Genomic DNA, 19,853 nt, shown 5'->3' on the forward strand with positions numbered 1-19,853 from the left:
GTAGAGATGATGCGCGCCACTCTGGACGAAAAGAGGAGGGAATTACTGTTGTCTCCCGAGGCTCCGCCCACCTTTACATCCCCGGTGCAAACGCCGCCCCGCCAGAGATCTTTGAGAGCGCTGGAAAGGAGCAACCGTTCGCACCTAATGGTGGTTTCGCCTGGATGCTTGGAGCATTGGGAGAGACTCCATAAAGGTCCCTAACCCAGTTGGGGGATCAGGGAGGACTGGGAGCTGGCAGTTGAATACTTAAAGAGTTAACTAAAAAGGGGCAGGAAGGGCCTTCTAGGCAGAAGTTGCGCGGAGACAAGATCCTAAGGTAGATAAAAGCCGGGCTAGGGGGCTGCCCGTGGCCGAGTGGTTAAGTTGGCGCGGTCTGCTTGGGTGGCCCAGGGTTTCCCCGGTTCGGATCCTGGGCGCGGACGTGGCACCGCTCATCAGGCCGTCCTGAGGCGGCATCCCACGTGCCACAACTAGGAGGACCTGTAACTGGAATAGACAACTATGTACTCGGGGGGCTTTGGGAGAAAAAGGAAAAATGAAATCTTTAAAAAACAACAACAACAACCAAAACGAGGCTAGACTTGTGGGTAGGGACGGATTTAGAGTGAAGCTAAGGATGTGTCATTTGCACTGCCCCCTTTAAGGCCCTGTACCTAATTTTATATTATTTTTCTTAAAGAAGGCCTCCCGAATTGTGTAAGTTTTAGCCCCCACAAAACTTCAGTCTACCAAGGAGCCAGTGGAGAGGAGGGACATGTGCAGATGAGCGTTTTTAAAAATGATCATCTTGACAGCCGATGATAGGAGTAGGTAGGAGTAAGGCAGGGAGATCAGGTGAGAAAAGATGATGATTTGGATTAGTGTGGTGGCAGTGAAGCTGGACAGAAGAGGATGGATTCCACTTACGATTAAGAGAGGATTACAAGATTGGTTGACTGATTGGGCCGTACAGCACCGTTAATAGCTGTCCTCTTACTCTGCTTTTATTCTTATAATTTATTACCACCTGACATGTATTTATTTTCTTATAGTCTGCTAAATTGTAATTTTCAGAAGGTTAGAAACATAATGCTAGGGGGTGGCCTGGTGGTGCAGCGGTGAAGTTCCCACCTTCCGCTTATGAGGCCGGGGTTGCTGGTTCAGATGCCGGGTGCGGACATGGCACCACTTGTCAAGCTGTGCCGTGGTAGGCATCTCACGTATAAAGTAGAGAAAGATGGGCATGGATGTTAGCTCAGGGCCAGTCTGCCTCAGCAAAAAGAGGAGGATTGGTAGCAGATGTTAGCTCAGGGCTAATCCTCCTCAAAAAAAGGAGAGGGGTAAAAACCAATGTAATGCTTATATAAATATATAATGAACACATCCCGAAGATTTTATTCATCATCATAAACCACTCATCCATTACTATCCTAAATAATGAGGGAACCAGTAAGTTGGTAAGACTTATTCAGATGAGAATTTGAGTTTTAGAGATTTAGATTATCAGCCGAAGGAATGCTGAAATAAATTTGCTAATACTTGCAAAAACAGTATTTTATTAGGTAATAAACTGTAATGTTTGGGATTATCTCTTCTCCCAGATGAAAATCAATTTTATCTTTACTGGACAAAATTCATTTGCATTACTATGCACAGGAGTCATTTGCATTGCTCTCAGACAAGAATTATTTGCATTTGCCATCAGTTTTCTACAAGTTAGCCTCTACCCCAACAAAATTGTAAGATGGCCTAGTCAACATAAAGTCAATCAAATGTAAACCACAGCACTAGAATGAAAGAGCACCCAGTAATCCTCTTCTGCCCATTTACAAGTTCTGGACAATTTTTCTGGACGTGTCTCCCCTCACAAGAATGTAAGATTTAAAAGAGCAAGGATTTTGTTTAATTCATTGCTCAATGATCAGCACCTGAAACAGTATATGGTACATAGTTGGCTCTCAATAAATATTTATTGAATGAGTGAGTGAAAGATTAGAAAGTAGAGATGTAATTGTAAACAATTTTTTCAAGAAGTTTGTTACAGGGACCTAGCAGTTGTAAGATAGAAGGAGAGGTATGTGTATGGAGGAAGGCCTTTTTTTAAGAAGCTCATAGACATTTAAATGCAGGCAAGGATTATGAACCTTAAAAATAAAACTCAATTGTTTTACCAGTGAAATGAATTTATTCAGAATAGCTAAAGAATTGCAATTCGGAATGTGCATGCTGTGGCAGACCATAGGCAAATCCAACAATCAAAGGAGGGGAATGTTATTTCATAGGGAAAAAGGAAGAAATTGGGAGGAGTTGTTTTGAAGGAAAATCCATTGGAGAAAAGCAGGAGTTCAGAGTGGCGATGGCTTCTCATTGGCTCCCTTGCTGGGGTACTGGGTTTCTGTTTGAGATGCAATGTACATTTCTTCCTGATGATTCTTTCCTGTTGATGACTTCTGTTGGGGTCTATGATTGATTATCTTTTATGTGATTGACCTCAAGTGGTACTGCATGAGAACTCCCCTTTCTGGCCTCCCAGCTCCTTTTTAAATGAGATTTCCCCTTATTAATTCTCACTTTTTCCCATTTTGATCAAGATCTTCTTCCAGAGCATTGCTGATCAAAAGTCAGGTTCTCTGCATGTAGTGGTTTTGTCCCCTGGTGCCAGGAAGGACGTTTCCTAGTAGTCATGTCCCATGGTGGAGGGAAAGTGCATAGTGGTTGGAAACCATTGAGGCCACATGTGAGTAACAAGGAAGGCCATGGGGGAGAACTCTCAAGCATCTCTTATTTAAAGTCTGTAGTTGTCCGAGATCATAAGCATCAGAAATCATTAGAAATTCTTGAGTTAACATCAGCTGATTAGGTTTGTCATGTTTACAAAGGTTCAACAGGTAATAGGTACAGAGTTTAACAACAAGTACACAAAGCAGGATTAAGAACAATACAACAGCACAGTTTGTAACAGGCTAAATAAATCAAACCCACTGTCTAGTGGGTTATTGGGTGAAATTTGTTGCAGCCAATGTGCTTGCTCCCTAATTCTCTGTAACTGGATCTCTATTTCCCCAGAGTTATTTATCCAGGTACAACAGGTGGTGTTTGTTACTGCACGGACACCTCCCTGCTCAGCAATGAGGTATCTAAAACTCCTCTGGCCAATGAGTTAAGCAACTGTTGTTGGGTTGTAACTGCTTTGGCTGTGGAATCAGCTGACTCTTCTAGTGTTAGGGAGAGAATCCTGATCATTTATACATTAGCGCTTATTCCAATCCACAGAAAGAAAGCTCTCCACAGAGGCATACTCAGAATCATGCACACCTCCTGCAAGTTCTTGTTTGAGGCAATTATAGGAATTTAGTGGAACTGACCAATGAGAGGCTTCTGATTGGTTATGCAGGGAGAACAGGGTGGTGAATATGGCAAGGGCGTGCTGACCTCGTACTCTCCAGCTGTCAAGGCAATGAGATACCCAAGCATAAAGGCTATTGTCAGAGCCTCCACATATGAAAATGTAACCAGCAGGTGTACATAAGGCTCCTGCAGAAGCAACAATATCTGTGGACTCGTTCACTGACATTGAGTGATTACCACCATTTAACCAAGGCTCAGACATTGTACTGTTACATATTAATAGGTTGCCTAAATACATGGATATAACAAATGTACAAATGATCTGATTTACAATTGCCATCTTACAGAATTTATCATACAAATATCCATAGGATCTTGTCTTTCCCTCCCAAGGGTGGGTTAAATTAAAGCAAGGAGTGAAATTAGGCAGGCTTAATACCCTGACTTAATGGGCCTGCAGAACAATTTAAACATACAATAGCATCTGGAATTCCAGTGAAATTTCTTATAGGGTGAACTAAGGGGTTATTATTGTCCTGAACACATCGAAGTTTCTGATGGCAAATCCAGCAATCAGAAGTTTCCCCCTTTGATAAGGGATTGAGAAATGTGGACAAGGGCGTTGTCTTCCCAGGAAAGGGAGGGAGAAAATAAAAGTGAGACAATGGTGGGAAGGGGCTATACAGGCCTGGCCCAGGAACCTTGAGAAAGCTGTCTGCGTCAGATGTCAGTGCTTCTCTTCCTAGTCAGTTTGATTTGGAGGTCTTCAGCATTTGTACAGGACTAGATGTCAGGGAGAGCCTTCTTTAGCTGTGAGGTTTGTACCCAAGGCTCAAGTCCCTGAAGTTTGGCTGCCATCTGGATAGTGAGGAGAGCCTAGTTTAGTCCCTTCCAAGGATATTTCAAGGGCAGTAAAAATAGGAAAAGTTAGTTTGGAGTATGATAGCCAGACATTTAAGGAAACTGTAAGAATTTAGGATCCAGTCCAGCTTACAAATATATAACAAAACCTTAAAGACAATTAATAGAACTAGAATTTAATACTTACAAATGTGCAAACATAATTTCTCTCTCCACAATTACCCCCATTTTTATTAAGCATAATCATAGTAAAACTAATTTGTTTGTGTTAAACTTGGCCTGATTATTTATATAAATACAGCAAAAATAGTGATTGACCATATAAGCTCTTTTTTTTTTAAGATTGGCACCTGAGCTAACCACTGTTGCCAATCTTTTTTTTTTCTGCCTTTTCTCCCCAAACCCCCCCAGTACGTAGTTGTATATTTTAGTTGTAGGTCCTTCTAGTTGTGGCATGTGGGATGCTGCCTCAGTGTGGTCTGACGAGCTGTGCCATGTCTGTGCCCAGGATCCGAACCAGCGAAACCCTAGGCCACCAAAGTGGAGCACACGAACTTAACCACTCAGCCACGGGGCCAGCCCCCATATAAGCTCTTTTTTAAGATTGCTTTGCCGAAACCTTATAACCAAGATACTAGGCTGATTTTTCCTAGTGGTTCCTTAAAGCTCTCTGGTTGTTTCTGAGTCTATGTACATCTTTTTTTAATATAACATATTCTTTCTTGAATATGACAAGTCGGAGCCTTGGTAATGTAGCCAATATTTCCAGTTGTGTCCTGTTACAAGGAAAACAGACCCTTACTGACCCCATGCAAATATATGTATATAGTCATAAGAAGAATGCCTAAGAGATTAATCCTAGACCATGTAACTTGAAAACATTTGGATTAGTTTTGTTATATTTCTGAGGTTGAGGAATACTTTATTTATAAGCACTTGAAATTTCAAGCCAATTAAATAGAGCTTTTACAAATCAGTCTTAGCCATACCATCTGGAGGTAGAAAAGTATCCCATGCATACATAGACAGACATAACATATAGACAGACACAGAGACCTTATAGCTTTTGTTTTAAGAATTTCAGCCATGTCTCAGGTACAGAGTTCAAAGGAATAGTTAGATCCAAATTGTGTTTGTGGCAGATGGACTAAGTTAAGGTTACTTGCTCAGGTGGCTGAAGTTTGAGCAGTAGAGGTGGGGTAGAAGGGAAGGAAGAAGATGGCACCAGAGGTGGGGCCTGAGCTAAAGACAAAGAAAATGGGCAAAGGGAAAGAGGCCTCAGAAGCCATTTTATCTTCCCTCAGTTTTTTAGTTGTTTCAGCTAATTTAGATATAGTATCCTGTATTGACGTGATTTTAGAGTTTTGTGCACTTTTGGAAGCCTCCAGGTATCGATTAAAATAAGCATACCATTCGTTTTGTTTAATATTGGAGCTGCAGTTTTCCAGTTTGGTTTTAAGAAAATGAGTTTGGGGAAACTTCTAAAGTTCCCAATGGCCATTGTAATTCTGGAATACTCTTGGTCACTTTGGCCCATTTAGTTAACAATGCACATGTAGGGGGGCCAGCCTGGTGGTGGAGCAGTTTAAGTGGGCACATTCTGCTTCGGTGGCCCAGTGTTCACCGGTTCGGATCCCGAGTGCGGACCTACACATCACTCGTCAAGCCATGCTGTGGCAGGCGTCCCACATAAAATTGAGGAAGATGGGCACGGATGTTAGCTCAGGGCCAGTCTTCCTCAGCAAAAAAAGGAAGATTAGCAGCAGATGTTAGCTCAGGGCTAATCTTCCAAAAAAAAAAAAAAAAAGAGAGAGAATGCACATGTAGGGGCCCAAAGTTTTCAGATATAAACCTGACCAGGGTCTCTGAAGAAGGGTTTCCTTCAGAACATTTAGATGACTTGGATCTCATTTCTGAAATTTCCTCTGAAAACCCAAGAAGCTGCTAGAGTCCTAGCCCTGATCCCCAGAGGAATCTAAATACAAAAGAAAGTTGCTGGATTCACAGCCCTAATTCCAAATGGAATCTGAAAACTCCTGGATTTTCAGCAAGGTCAAGCCCCAAAAAGATCTGTATTACCTTCAGAAAACAACTGAGTACTTACCAAGGACAACGCCTTGAAACCAAGGACAGAGGCTTGAACTCGGAGGACAAAGTTCCTCCCCTGAGAGAGCAAAGCCTCTCCCCAGTGATCTGGAATAAAGTCAGAGAGGTCAGAATGCAAAGGGAGTGGAGCTCAAAATCCTAGAGAAGACTCCAAACCGAAAGTAGGTGGTGACTCATGGAGGCGATCAGTGCAAGGGGCTTGGTGCAGGTACCTCGCTGAATCCCAGCGGCTGTTGTCTCTCAAGGGTCACCTCCTTTGGATCCTACTTCGGACGCCATATGTGTCAACCTTAGAAATAAAACAGCTGGTTATTTTACCAGCAAAAGGAGTTTATTCCGGAATAGCCAAAGAATTGCATTTCAGAACATCTGTGCTATGGCAGGCCATAGACAAACCCAACAACGAAAGGAGAGGAACTTTTTTTTATAGGGAAAAAGGGGGAAATTGGGAGGAGTTGTTTTGAAGGAAAATCCGTTGGAGAAAAGCAAGAGTTCAGGGTGGTGATGGCTTCTCATTGGCTGAGTTGCTGAGATAGTTGATTTCTGTTTGGGATGCAATGTACATTTCTCCCTTTTATTGATGATTCTTTCCTGTTAATGACTTCTGTTGGGGTCTCTGATTGGCTGTCTTCCTGTTGATGACTTCTTTCTGTTGGGGTCTGTAATTGACTATCTTTCCTGAATTGACCTCAAGTGGTACTGCATAGGAGCTCCCCCTTCTGGCCTCCAACTCCATTTTAAGTGAGGTTTTTTCACAGGACCCAGTGAAGAGAGACTGAATACACTGGACAGGAGGTATCCCAGCCACACCTGTTCTCAAAGGCTGACACCAAAGATGGAGTGTCAGGACCACAGCCACAATCTTCCTGTGAAGGGCCCCCTCCCACTCAAAGCCTAAGTTTATCTGTCTGTAAAGTGGGGTAGCAAGGGAGAAAGAGTTGGGCCATATCAATGATTCTCAAACTTTTTAGTCTTGGGACCACTTTACACTCTTAAAAATTATTGAGATGGGCAGCCAGTGGCGCTGCGGTTCAGTTCGCACGTTCCCCTTCTCGGCGGCCCAGGGTTCGCCGGTTTGGATCCCGGGTGCTGACATGGCACTGCTTGACAAAAGCCATGCTGCGGTAGGCACCCCACGTATAAAGTAGAGGAAGATGGGCATGGATGTTAGCTCAGGGCCAGTCTTCCTCAGCAAAAAGAGGAGGATTGGCAGCAGTTAGCTCGGGGCTAATCTTCCTAAAAAAAAAAAAATTATTGAGAATTATTGACCTTTTATTTGTCTATTAATATTGCCAGGTTAGAAATTAAAACTGAGAAATTTTTAAAATACTTATTCATTAAAAATAACAATAGGGGCCGGCCTAGTGGCGTAGTGGTTAAGTTTGCACACTCCGCTTTGGTGGCCCAGGTTTGCAGGTTCAGATGCTGGGTGCCGACCTAGCACCACTTGTCAAGCCACGCTGTGCTGGCATCCCACATAAAATAGAGGAAGACGGGCAGCAGATGTTAGCTCAGGGCCAATCGCCCTCACAAAAAAATTAATAAAAATAACAATAATAAACCCGTTATGTTAGCATAAACATCTTTATGAAAAATAATTATATTTTCCTAAAAGAAATTTAGTCAGAAGAATGGCATTGTTTTATAAGTCTCTTGCAAATTAATGTCTGGCTAATAGCTGGATTCTCATATCTGGTTATTCAACGTGTTGTGGTATATTGTTCTAGTTGAAGTACACGTAGAAAATCCAGGGGCCAGCCCGGTGGCCGAGTGGTTAAGTTCACACCCTCTGCTTTGGCAGCCCAGGGTTTCGCTGGTTCAGATCCTGGGCGTGGACATGGCACCGCTCATCAGGCCCTGCTGAGGCAGCATCCCACATGCCACAACTAGGAGGACCCACAACTAAAATATACAACAATGTACTGGGGGGATTTGGGGAGGAAAAAAAACGTAAAATTAAAGAAAAAAAAGAAAATCCATCCTCACACAGATATGTAGTTAGAAAAGAGAGAAGTATTTTAATAGTCTTTATAGATAACTGTGAATATTCTTTGGTACTACACCAAAATTTAAAAGTGGTAGTTTCCTTAGTTAGTGGCAGTGTGGAATCTGAAGCCATATCAAAGAACTTTCCATGTTCTGTTATATTAAGATCCATTGGTGTCTTGTACTTTGAATGAAGCTTTTGCCCTTGCGTGATTTTGTCACATCACACAGTGGTGATTTGAAAATTATTGGTTCACTGAGTTATGCAGCTCCTTCAAATATTTTCACAGTCATTATACAATATCAAAAAATCACAGGGCTGCCTGCTGGCATAGCGGTTAAATTCACGTGCTCCACTTTGGCACCCAGGGTTCACCAGTTCAGATCCCTGGGCGGACTTATGCACCACTCCCCACACCATGCTGTGGCAGGCATCCCACATATAAAGTAGAAGAAGATGGGCAGTGTTAGCTCAGGGCTAATATTCCTCAAAAAAAAAAATCAAATTTGTTATTATCACTGATTATCTCATGAGACAAGTCTATAAATGTTAGGAAGCTTTTAAGCTCACAAGGACGGGTGCAAGTTTTTCAAAACACTAATTTTTGCTTGAAAGCTTGAATTTTATCTTTGGCCACAAATACTGTCGATTGTTTTTCTTGAAGTGACAAACTTACTTTGTTCATTTTTTTTAAAAAAGTATATTAAAATACATTTGATTTTTATCTATTGCTCTTATCTCAAGACCTTCCTAAATTTATGTTTTGACAACTGTTTTGGAAATCTTTTCAGATTTTCTGTGCACAAGGTCATATCTTTTATAAAGGCACTTTTACTTCTTTCTTTCCAATCTATATGCCTTTTCTTGGCTTTATTCCACTGGCTACTGCTTAACAATACACTGTTGAATACATGTGGGAGTGTTAGACAGCCTTGCCTTCTTCCCAGTCTTAAGGGGAAAGCATTCAGTGCTCCATTATTCTATATAATGTTAGCTGTAGTTTCTTTTATAGATGTCCTTTACTAGATTAAGGAAGTTCTTTTTCATGCCTAGTTTGTTGAGATTTTTTAAAAATCATGAATGGTTGTTGATTTTCTTCAAATGCTTTTCCTGAATCTGTTGAGGTAATCATATGGTTTTTCTTCTTTATTCTGTTAATATGATGAATTATATTGACTGATTTTCAAATGATGAACCAACTTTGCATTCCTGTAAGAAAAACACACTAGTTCATGATGTATTGTTCTTTTTATATATTGTATTTTTGCATCTGTGTTCATGAGAGATATTGGTCTGCACTTTTCTCTTCCTGTAATGTCTATTTAATTTTGACATCAGGGTAATGCTGGCCTCATAAAATGAGTTTGATAAGTGCCTTCAACCTCTATTTTCTGAAAGAATTTTTGTAGGATTGGTATTATTTGTTCATTAAACTTTTTAAAATGTTTTCTTCTTCTTCTCCTCCTCCCCCTTCCCCTCCTCCTCCTCTCCCCCCTCCAAAGCCCCTCAGTACATAGCTGTGTATTCTAGTTGTGGGTCCTCCTGGCTCTGCTATGTGGGACACCGCCTCAGCATGGCTTGATGAGCAGTGCTAGGTCCACGCCCAGGATACGAACTGGTGAAACTCTGGGCCGCCAAAGCAGAGCTCGCAAACTTAACCACTGGGCCCCGGGGCCAGTCCCCTTCATTAAATTTTTGATAGAGTTTGACAGTGAATCCACCTGGGCCTGGAGTTGAGTGTTTCTTTGGGGGGGGGGTAGTGTGGGATGAGTAGGAAGGGAAGCTTTTTAAGTACAAATTCAATTTCTTTGATTGATATAGGGCAATGGTTTTCAACCAGAGGTGATTTTGCGCCTCCCCCAGGGGACATTTGGTAACATCTGGAGATATTTTGAGTTGTTACAACTGGGTGGTGCTTCTGGCATCTAGTAGGTACACTTTAGGGATACTGCTGAAAACACTACAATACACAGGACAGTCCCCCTACACAAAGAATTATCCAACCCAAAAGGTCAATAGTGCTGAGGCTGAGAAAGCCTGATGTAGGGCTATTTGAATTTTCTAACTCTCATACCAGTTTTGACAATTTGAGTCTTTTTAAAATTTTATTTCATCTAAGTTATCAAATTTCTTCACATAAAGTTGTTCACAGTATTCCATTATTATCCTTTTAGTATCTATATCAGGGGGCATCAAAGTTCAACCACAAGCCGAATTCAGCCTGTAGCCTGTTTTTGAAATACTGTTTTATTTTAACAAAGCCACACCTTTCGTTTACTGCGGCTCTGTTACTGCTACAACAGAGCGGAATGGTTGTCTCAAGGTCATATGGCTCACAAAGCCAAAAGCATTTACTCTGTGATCTTCACAGAAGAAGGGTGCTGACCCCTGATTTTAGGATCTACAGTAATGTCTCCTTGCTCAGTACTGATATTGGTGATTGGTGTCTTCTCTCTTTTGTACTTTATCAGCCTAACTAGAGATTTGTCTATTTTATTGAACTAGTCAAAGAACCAGCTTTTGGTTTCGTTCGTTTTCTCCTTTGTTTCTTTTGTATTTCCTAGATTTGTGCTCTTTATAGTTTCTTTCATTCTACTTAATTCATTCTTTTTATTGTTAGATATCTTTTTTCCATTTTTTAAAAATTTTTATTGAGTTAATGATAGGTTACAATCTTGTGAAATTTCACTTGTGCATTATTGTTTGTCAGTCGTGTTGTAGGTGCACCACTTCACCCTTTGTGCCCACCCCCCACCCCATTTTTCCCCCAGTAGCCACTAATCTGTTCTCTTTGTCTGCATTTTTAAATTCCTCATATGAGTGGAATCATACAGAGATTGTCCTTCTCTATCTGGCTTATTTTACTTAACATAATTCCCTCAACGTCCATCCATGTTGTTGCAAATGGGACGATTTTGTTCTTTTTTACGGCTGAGTAGTATTCCATTGTGTATATATACCACATCTTCTTCATCCAATCATCTCTTGATGGGCACTTAGGTTGCTTTGGGTTGGATAATTCTTCGTGTAGGGGGACTGTCCTGTGTATTGTAGTGTTTTCAGCAGTATCCCTAAAGTGTACCTACTAGATGCCAGAAGCACCACCCACTTCTAATAGCGTCTTGGCTATTGTAAATAATGCTGCAATGAACATTGAGGTGCATGGGACTTTGGGAATTGCTGATTTCAAGCTCTTTGGATAGATACCCAGTAGTGGGATAGCTGGATCGTATGGTAGTTCTATTTTTAATTTTTTGAGGAATCTCCATACTGTTTTCCATAGTGGCTGCACCAGTTTGCATTCCCACCAGCAGTGGATGAGGGTTCCTTTTTCTCCACAACCTCTCCAACATTTGTGAGTATTTGTTTTGGTTATTTTTGTCATTCTAATGGGTGTAAGGTAATATCTCAGTGTAATTTTGATTTGCATTTCCCTGATGATCAGCGATGATGAACATCTTTTCATGTGCCTATTGGCCATCCGTATATCTTTGGAGAAATATCTGTTCATGTCTCCTGCCCATTTTTTGATGGGGTTGTTTGATTTTTTGCTGTTGAGTTGTGTGAGTTCTTTATATATTATGGAGATTAACCCTTTGTCGGTTGTATGACTTGCAAATATTTTTTCCCAGTTAGTGGGTTGTTTTATTGTTTCAATCCTGTCTTCCTTTGCCTTGAAGAAGCTCTTAGTCTGATGAAGTCCCATTTGTTTATTCTTTCTATTGTTTCCCTTGTCTGAGAAGACATGATGTCCGAAAAGATCCTTTTAATACTGATGTCAAAGAGTGTACTGCCTACATATTCTAGAAGCCTTATGGTTTCAGGTCTTACCTTTAGGTCTTTGATCCATCTTGAGTTTATTTTAGTGAATGGTGAAAAAGAATGGTCAATTTTCATTCTTTTACATGTGGCTTTCCAGTTTTCCCAGCACCCATTTGTTGAAAAGACTTTCTTTTCTCCATTGTAGGCCCTCAGCTCCTTTGTCGAAGATTAGCTGTCCATAGATTTGTGATTTTATTTCTGGGCTTTCAATTCTGTTCCATTGATCTGTGCACCTGTTTTTGCACCAGTGCCATGCTGTTTTGATTACTGTAGCTGTGTAGTATGTTTTGAAGTCAGACACTGTGATGCCTCCAGTTTTGTTCTTTTTTCTCAGGATCGCTTTAGCAATTTGGGGGCTTTTGTTGCCCCATATGAATTTTAGGATTCTTTGTTCTATTTCTGTAAAGAATGTCATTGGGATTCTGATTGGGATAGTGTTGAATCTGTAGATTGCTTTAGGTAGAATGGACATTTTAACTATGTTTATTCTTCCAATCCAAGTACATGGAATGTCTTTCCATCTCTTTATGTCATCATCCATTTCTTTCAGAAAAGCCTTGTAGTTTTCATCATATAGGTCTTTCGCTTCCTTAGTTAAATTCACCCCGAGGTATTTTATTCTTTTTGTTGTGATTGTGAATCGTATTGTGTTCTTGAGTTCTTTTTCTGTTAGTTCGTTCTTAGAGTATAGAAATGCTACTGATTTATGTAAATTGATCTTATACCCTACAACTTTGCTGTAGTTGTTGATTATTTCTAAAAGTTTTCCAATGGATTCCTTGGGGTTTTCTATATATAGGATCATGTCATCTGCAAACAGCAAGAGTTTCACTTCTTCACTCCCTATTTGGATTCCTTTTATTCCTTTCTCTTGCCTAATTGCTCTGGCCAAAACCTCCAGTACTATGTTAAATAAGAGTGGTGATAGAGGGCATCCTTGTCTCATTCCTGTTTTCGTGGTTTTTATTCCTGAGTTTGTTGATGTGGTGTATCATGTTGATTGATTTGTGGATGTTGAACCATTCCTGTGTCCCTGATGTGAATCCCACTTGATCATGATGTATGATCCTTTTGATGAATTGCTGAATTCGGGTTACCAAAATTTTGTTTAGAATTTTTGCATCTATGTTCGTCAGCGATATTGGCCTGTAGTTCCCCTTTTTTGTGCTGTCCTTGTCAGGCTTTGGTATCAGCATGATGTTGGCCTTGTAGAATGTGTTAGGAAGTGTTCCATCCTCCCTAATTTTTTGGAATAGCTTGAAAAGGATAAGTATTAAATCCTCTCTGAAAGTTTGGTAGAATTCCCCAGGAAAGCTGTCTGGTCCTGGGGTTTTATTCTTTGGGATGCTGTTTCAATCTTTTTCCTTCTGTTTGGTCTGTTCAAATTGTCTGCTTCTTCTTGACTGAGCTTTAGGAGATTGTAGGAGTCCAAGAATTTATCCATTTCCTCTAGGTTATCCATTTTGTTGGCATATAGTTTTTCGTAGTATTCTCTTGTAATCCGTTGTATTTCTGCAGGGTCTGTTGTTATTTCTCCTCTTTCATTTCTGATTTTGTTTATTTGAGCTTTCTCTCTTTTTTTCTTTGTAAGTCTAGCTAGTGATTTATCAATTTTATTTATCTTCTCAAAGAACCAGCTCTTTGTTTCATTGATCCTTTCTACTGCCTTTTTTGTTTCAATAGCATTTATTTCTGCTCTGATTTTTATTATTTCTCTCCTTCTGTTGACTTTGGGCTTTGTTTGTTCTTCTTTCTCTAATTCAGTTAGGTGTAGTTTAAGATTGCTTATTTGGGATTTTTCTTGTTTGTTAAGATGTGCCTGTATTGTGATGAATTTCCCTCTTAATACAGCTTTTGCTGTATCCCATGTGAGTTGGTATGGCATGTTATCATTTTCATTTGTCTCCAGGTAATTTTTTATTTCTTCTTTAATTTCTTCAATGATCCATTGTTTGTTCAATAGCATATTGTTTAGTCTCCACATCTTTGTGCCTTTCTCAGCTTTTTTCTTGTAATTAATTTCTAGCTTTATAGCATTATGATCGGAGAATATGCTTGTTATTATTTCAAATTTTTTAAATTTGTAGAGGCTTGCCCTCTTTCCCAACATATGGTCTATCCTTGAGAATGTCCCATGCGCACTTGAGAAGAATGTGTATTCTGCTGTTTTGGGGTGAAGTGTTTTATATATATTTATTAAGTCCAACTGTTTTAGCTTTTCATTTAGCTCCACTGTTTCTTTGTTGATTTTCTGTCTGGATGATCCACCCATTGATGTGAGTTGGGTGTTGAGGTCCCCTGCCATTATTGTGTTATTTTTGATATCTTCTTTTAGGTTTGTTAATAGTTGCCTTATGAACTTTGGTGCTCCTGTGTTGGGTGCATAGATATTTATAGGCATTATTTCTTCTTGATGAAGTGTTCCTTTGATCATTATGTATTGGCCCTCTATGTCTCTCTTTACCTACCTTATCTTGAAATCTGTTTTGTCTGATATAAGTATTGCGATATGTTAACTATCTTTTAAATAAAATTTTAAAATAAGATAAAATATCGATTATATTTACCCATATATTTACCATTTCTTGGACTGTTCATTCCTTTGTATAGATCAAAGTTTCCATTTAGTATCATTTTTTTTCCCTGAAGAACTTCCTTTAGTATTTCTTTTTTTTTTTTTAAGATTTTATTTTTCCTTTTTCTGCCAAAGCCCCCTGGTACACAGTTGTGTATTTTTAGTTGTGGGTCCTTCTAGTTGTGGCATGTGGGACGCTGCCTCAGCATGGCTTGATGAGTGGTACCACGTCCACGCCCAGGATTCGAACTGACGAAACCCTGGGCCGTGGAGGCACAGCGCATGAACTTAACCACTCGGCCACGGCGCCAGCCCCTTTAGTATTTCTTATAGTCCAAGTCTGCTGACGATAAATTTTCTTACCTTTCATTTGTTTAAAACATCTTTATTTTGCTTTCACTTAAGGGTATTTTCACTAGATACAGAATTCTAGGGTCAAAATTTTCTTTCTAGGGCCAGCCCCATGGCCGAGTGGTTAAGTTCCTGTGCTCTGCTTCAGCAGCCCAGGGTTTCACTGGTTCAGATCCTGGGCATGGATATGGCACCCCTCATCAAGCCATGCTGAGGCGGCATCCCACATGCGACAACTAGAAGGACCCACAACTAAAAATACACAACTATGTACCAGGGGGGCTTTGGGGAGAAAAAGGAAAAATAAAAGCTTTTAAATTAAAAAAAAAATTTCTTTCGACCCTTTAAAGATGAGTTGTGGGGCTGGCCCAGTAGCACAGCGGTTAAATGCGCACATTCTGCTTTTGCAGCCTGGGGTTTGCTGGTTCGGATCCTGGGTGCAGACATGGCACCGCTTGGCACACCATGCTGTGGTAGGCGTCCCACATATAAAGTAGAGGAAGACAGATATGGATGTTAGCTCAGGGCCAGTCTTCCTTAGCAAAATGAGGAGGATTGGCAGCAGTTAGCTCAGGGCTAATCTTCCTTAAAAAAAAGATGAGTTGTTTCTTATGAGAAGTGTATAGTAATTCTTATCTTTGCCTCTTTATGTAATGCATCTTTTCTCTTTTAAGATTTCCTTTTTATCACTGGTTTTCAGTAATTTGAGGATAAGTGACTTGGTGTGATTTCCTTTGTATTTATTCTGATTGAGGTCTGTTGAGCTTCTGGGAACTGTGAGTTTATAATTTTCATCAAATTTGGAAAATTTCAACTACTACTGCTTCAAATAGTTTTTCTCTCCCTCCCTGCCCTCCCCAACTTTCCTTCTCTTCTAGGCCATTTGATATTGTCCCACCGCTTACTTTTTTCTTGTTTATTTATTCTTAGTGTTTTTTTCTCTTGTGCTTCAGTTTTTATAGTTTCTGTTGCTATGTCATCAAAAACATTCCAGTACACTGATTTTTTTCTTCCTCAGTGTTTAATCTTTTGTTAACCTTGTCCAGTGAATTTTTTATTTCAGATATTATATTTTTGAGCTCCAGAAATTCTATTTGATTCCTTTTTATATTTTCCACTTCTCTCTTTATTATGTTCTTGATTTCCGTTAAGTCATTGAGCATATTTGTAATAGCACTTTCAAAGCCCTTGTCTACTATTTTATCATCTCTATCATTCTGGGTCTGTTTTTATTGACTGTTTTCCTCCTGGTCACGTTTACCTGCTTCTTTGCATGTCTAGAAATTTTTTATTGAACACTAGGTGTTGTAAAATTTACATCGAGTGTTGGATTTTCTTGTCTTCCTTTAAATTGTCTTGGACTGTGTTCTGGCAGGTAGCCAGGTTTTTTTGTGAATCAGCTTGATCCTTTCAAGGCTCCTTTTTAGGATTTATTATAGCCTATCTTTTTCTTTTTTTAAGATTTTATTTTTCATTTTTCTCCCTAAAGCCCCCTAGTACACAGTTGTATATTTTTAGTTGTGGGTCCTTCTAGTTGTGGCATGTGGGACGCCGCCTCAGCATGGCTTGATGAGCGATGCCATCTGCACGCCAAGGATCTGAACTGGCAGAACCCTGGGCTGCTGAAATGGAGCATGCGAACTTAACCACTCGGTCATGGGGCGAGCCCCCTATTATAGTCTATCTTGAGAAGCCTTTCTCTTGGGGTAGTTTTAACCCTACTGCTGAGGTGTCCCCTTCTGGAGTTCAACAATTTCAACAGGAACTCCCCACATTAGCTGGTCAAAATTCAAACATCTCCCAGACATCTGTTAACTTTGGGAATTATTCAGTTGATAGCTACCAAGTAGTTCTTTGCCTGGCTACATAGAGTTTTACTCTATTCATTTGCAGCTTAGTATTCAGCAACAGATTCAAGCATCCTCTAAGCAGAATTCTGGAGCTCTTTCTCTGGGTAATTCTGTCTTCTCTATGATAAAATAAGTACAGTAACATTTTACTAACCATTCACTAAATCTGAGTAATGAATTTAGGGATGTTCACTGTAAAATTTTAGCTTTGCTGTATTTTTGAAAATTTAATAAGATGTTTGAAAATAATCAGATTACATACAACAAATACAATGCCACCATTTGTAAAAGTATTTGTGAGATTTTATATCACCATGAAATGGGTTCTAAGTCAGCAATGGCTGGGAAACACTGGCCATCAACAATAGATTAGAAGAGCCTCTAGGTTCAAGTGCCCTTTGCCCCATTTTTTTTTTTTTAAAGATTTTATTTTTTCCTTTTTCTCCCCAAAGCCCCCCAGTACATAGTTGTGTATTCTTTGTTGTGGGTCCTTCTAGTTGTGGCATGTGGGATGCTGCCTCAGCGTGGTTTGATGAGCAGTGCCATGTCCGTGCCCAGGATTCGAACCAACGAAACACTGGGCCGCCTGCAGCGGAGCGCACGGACTTAACCACTCGGCCATGGGGCCAGCCCCAACCCTTTGCCCCATTTTTGCAAACATAGTCCTTCAGATTCTCAGAAGCTCCATTTCCTTACGTTCGTCTATGAAACTTTCCTCGGTCTTGCTGCCTATACTGAATGTCAGTCTGCTTATCGCTTCTGAAGTACAAGGCACTCGTTTTTGGCATGGCTCACTTTCTGTCTAACTATTTGCATATAGGTCTTCTTCATGTGCAACTAGAGGTTGCAAACTAGTGAGCCAAATCCAGCCCATAGAAGTGTTTTATTTGGCCTAATACTTTCAAAAAGTTGGTTGTCCACATTTAAGAACTGGGAGATTTCACATAAAACTTGGATTTCTGGCCCCTTAACAAGCAATCTGGCAACACTGGATGTGCATTCCCCACGTAGCAACAGCTGACTGCAGTGGAGAAGCAGTTTTCCAATGCCTACAGGTCCTGCTTCCCTTAGTTACCACTCAGGTGGTTGAGTTGGCAACTCCTAGAACTCCCCTGGCTAATATGGTAACCACTCGCCACGCATGGCTATTTGAATATAAATTCATTCAAATTTAATTATAATTAAATAAAATTTAAAACTCAGTACCTCGGTCACATTAGTCACATTTCAAATGCTCAATAGCCATATGTGGCTAGTGGCTAATGTACTGGACAATACAGAATCGAACTTTGCCATCACTGCATCACTATTGGACAGTGCTGACCTAGCCTGCCTCCCCGCTTGGAACAGGAAGCATTTCCCTATCCTTTGGGCGATATATATTTACTAGCAGTACTGCAGAGCCTCAGCACTATTTACTGTTTTTGTGGGAAAATATGTCAAGTTCTAACACTAGACATGGGCCTGTGGATGGCTCACAGCACCAGCTGTTAAAGTCTGAAGCCAGCCTCTATTCTATACGTTTGGGACTTAGTGGGGTTTTTTGTTTTTAATAATTTCAAACCTTAACATTGATAGATCACTGCCATCTAATATTCAGACTCCACTTAAGTTTTATCAATTGTCCCAATAATGTCCTTGATAACAAAAGGATCCAGTTTAGGATCACACGCTGCAGTTGTTTTAGTCTCCTTCTATGTGAAACAGTTCTTCAGTCTTAGAGTCGACTCTCACAACTTTGACACAAGTGAGGATTACTTTGTACAATGTCCAATTTTATAGAAAGTCCCTCAATTTATCTGGTTAGATTCAGCTTACCTATTTTTTGCAGGAATCACAGTGATGCTGTGTTCTTCTCACTCCTGCCTATAGGTGGTACAGTTATTTGTCCTATTATTGGTGATGTCAGCCCTTATCTAACCTCATCTAAGCCACTGTCTGCCAGGCTTCTCCAATGCACTTTTTTTTTTTTTTGAGGAAGATTAGCCCTGAGCTAACTGCTGCTGGTCCTCCTCTTTTTGCTGAGGAAGACTGGCCCTGAGCTAACATCCGTGCCCATCTTCCTCTACTTTATATGTGGGACGCCTACCACAGCATGGTGTGCCAAGCGGTGCCATGTCCGCACCCAGGATCCGAACCAGCAAACCCCAGGCTGCCGAAGCAGAACATGCGCACTTGAACCCCTGCACCACTGGGCCGGCCTCCACTTTCTCCTTTTATAATTCGTTTGTATCCCCTTCCTCACCAAACTTTCTATTGATCCATTTGTTTATATTAGTATGGAGTCATGGATTCTTATTGTATTCAATGAGTTATAATCCACTACTATATTTTGATGCTCAAATTGTCCCAGATTTGGCTAGTGGCTTTTGTGTACTTTTGACATGTCCCTATGATTCTTTGATCACTTCCTTCTTTCTGGAATAATAGAATGTTCCAGGCTTTTCTTGCACTTTCCCTGTCCCAGCCCTGGAATCCCCCATTTCTCCAAGGAGCCCTGGCTCCTTTTATTGGAGAATGATGCCCCCTTTGTGGGCTGAGCTAGTGAATATATGCATTCCTTACATATATACACATTGGCAGCTATATTCACTGACAATGAAATCAGTACTTATTTAATTCCTACCAATATCTCAACACTGCAGAGTTCATTTTTTTCCTTTTCCATGTTTCCATCATTCTCTCTCTGCTAGCTCTCATTGTCTTTGAAATATTTATTTATTGGATCAACCCCCCCCCATGTATGTAACCAGTCTCCCATTGCCAACACCACCCACCCAGGTGCCTTCTTCTCACCCTAAAGACATTTTTTGTTTTGTCTTTTTTGAGGAAGATTAGCCCTGAGCTAACATCTGCTGCAGTCCTCCTCTTTTTGCTGAGGAAGACTGGCCCTTAGCTAACATCCATGCCCATCTTCCTCTGCTTTATACGTGGGATGCCTACCACAGCATGACGTGCCAAGTGGCGCCAT

At 40.5% G+C, this 19,853-nt stretch overlaps 1 protein-coding gene across 1 annotated transcript in view; it reads left to right on the forward strand.

Annotated features, from left to right (window-relative positions):
• Nucleotides 1–65: 65 nt before the first annotated feature.
• LRRC41 (leucine rich repeat containing 41) overlaps nucleotides 66–19,853 on the forward strand; it is a 45,297-nt gene continuing 25,509 nt past the window's right edge. Inside the window, exons 1-2 of the mRNA XM_070510002.1 lie at nucleotides 66–196; nucleotides 11,568–11,639. The gene's annotated coding sequence lies outside the window, so the exon portion shown is untranslated. The remainder of the gene's footprint in view (nucleotides 197–11,567; nucleotides 11,640–19,853) is intronic.

Source organism: Equus asinus, chromosome 5 (assembly GCF_041296235.1).
Source record: "Equus asinus isolate D_3611 breed Donkey chromosome 5, EquAss-T2T_v2, whole genome shotgun sequence".
NCBI classification, from domain to species: Eukaryota; Metazoa; Chordata; class Mammalia; order Perissodactyla; family Equidae; genus Equus; species Equus asinus.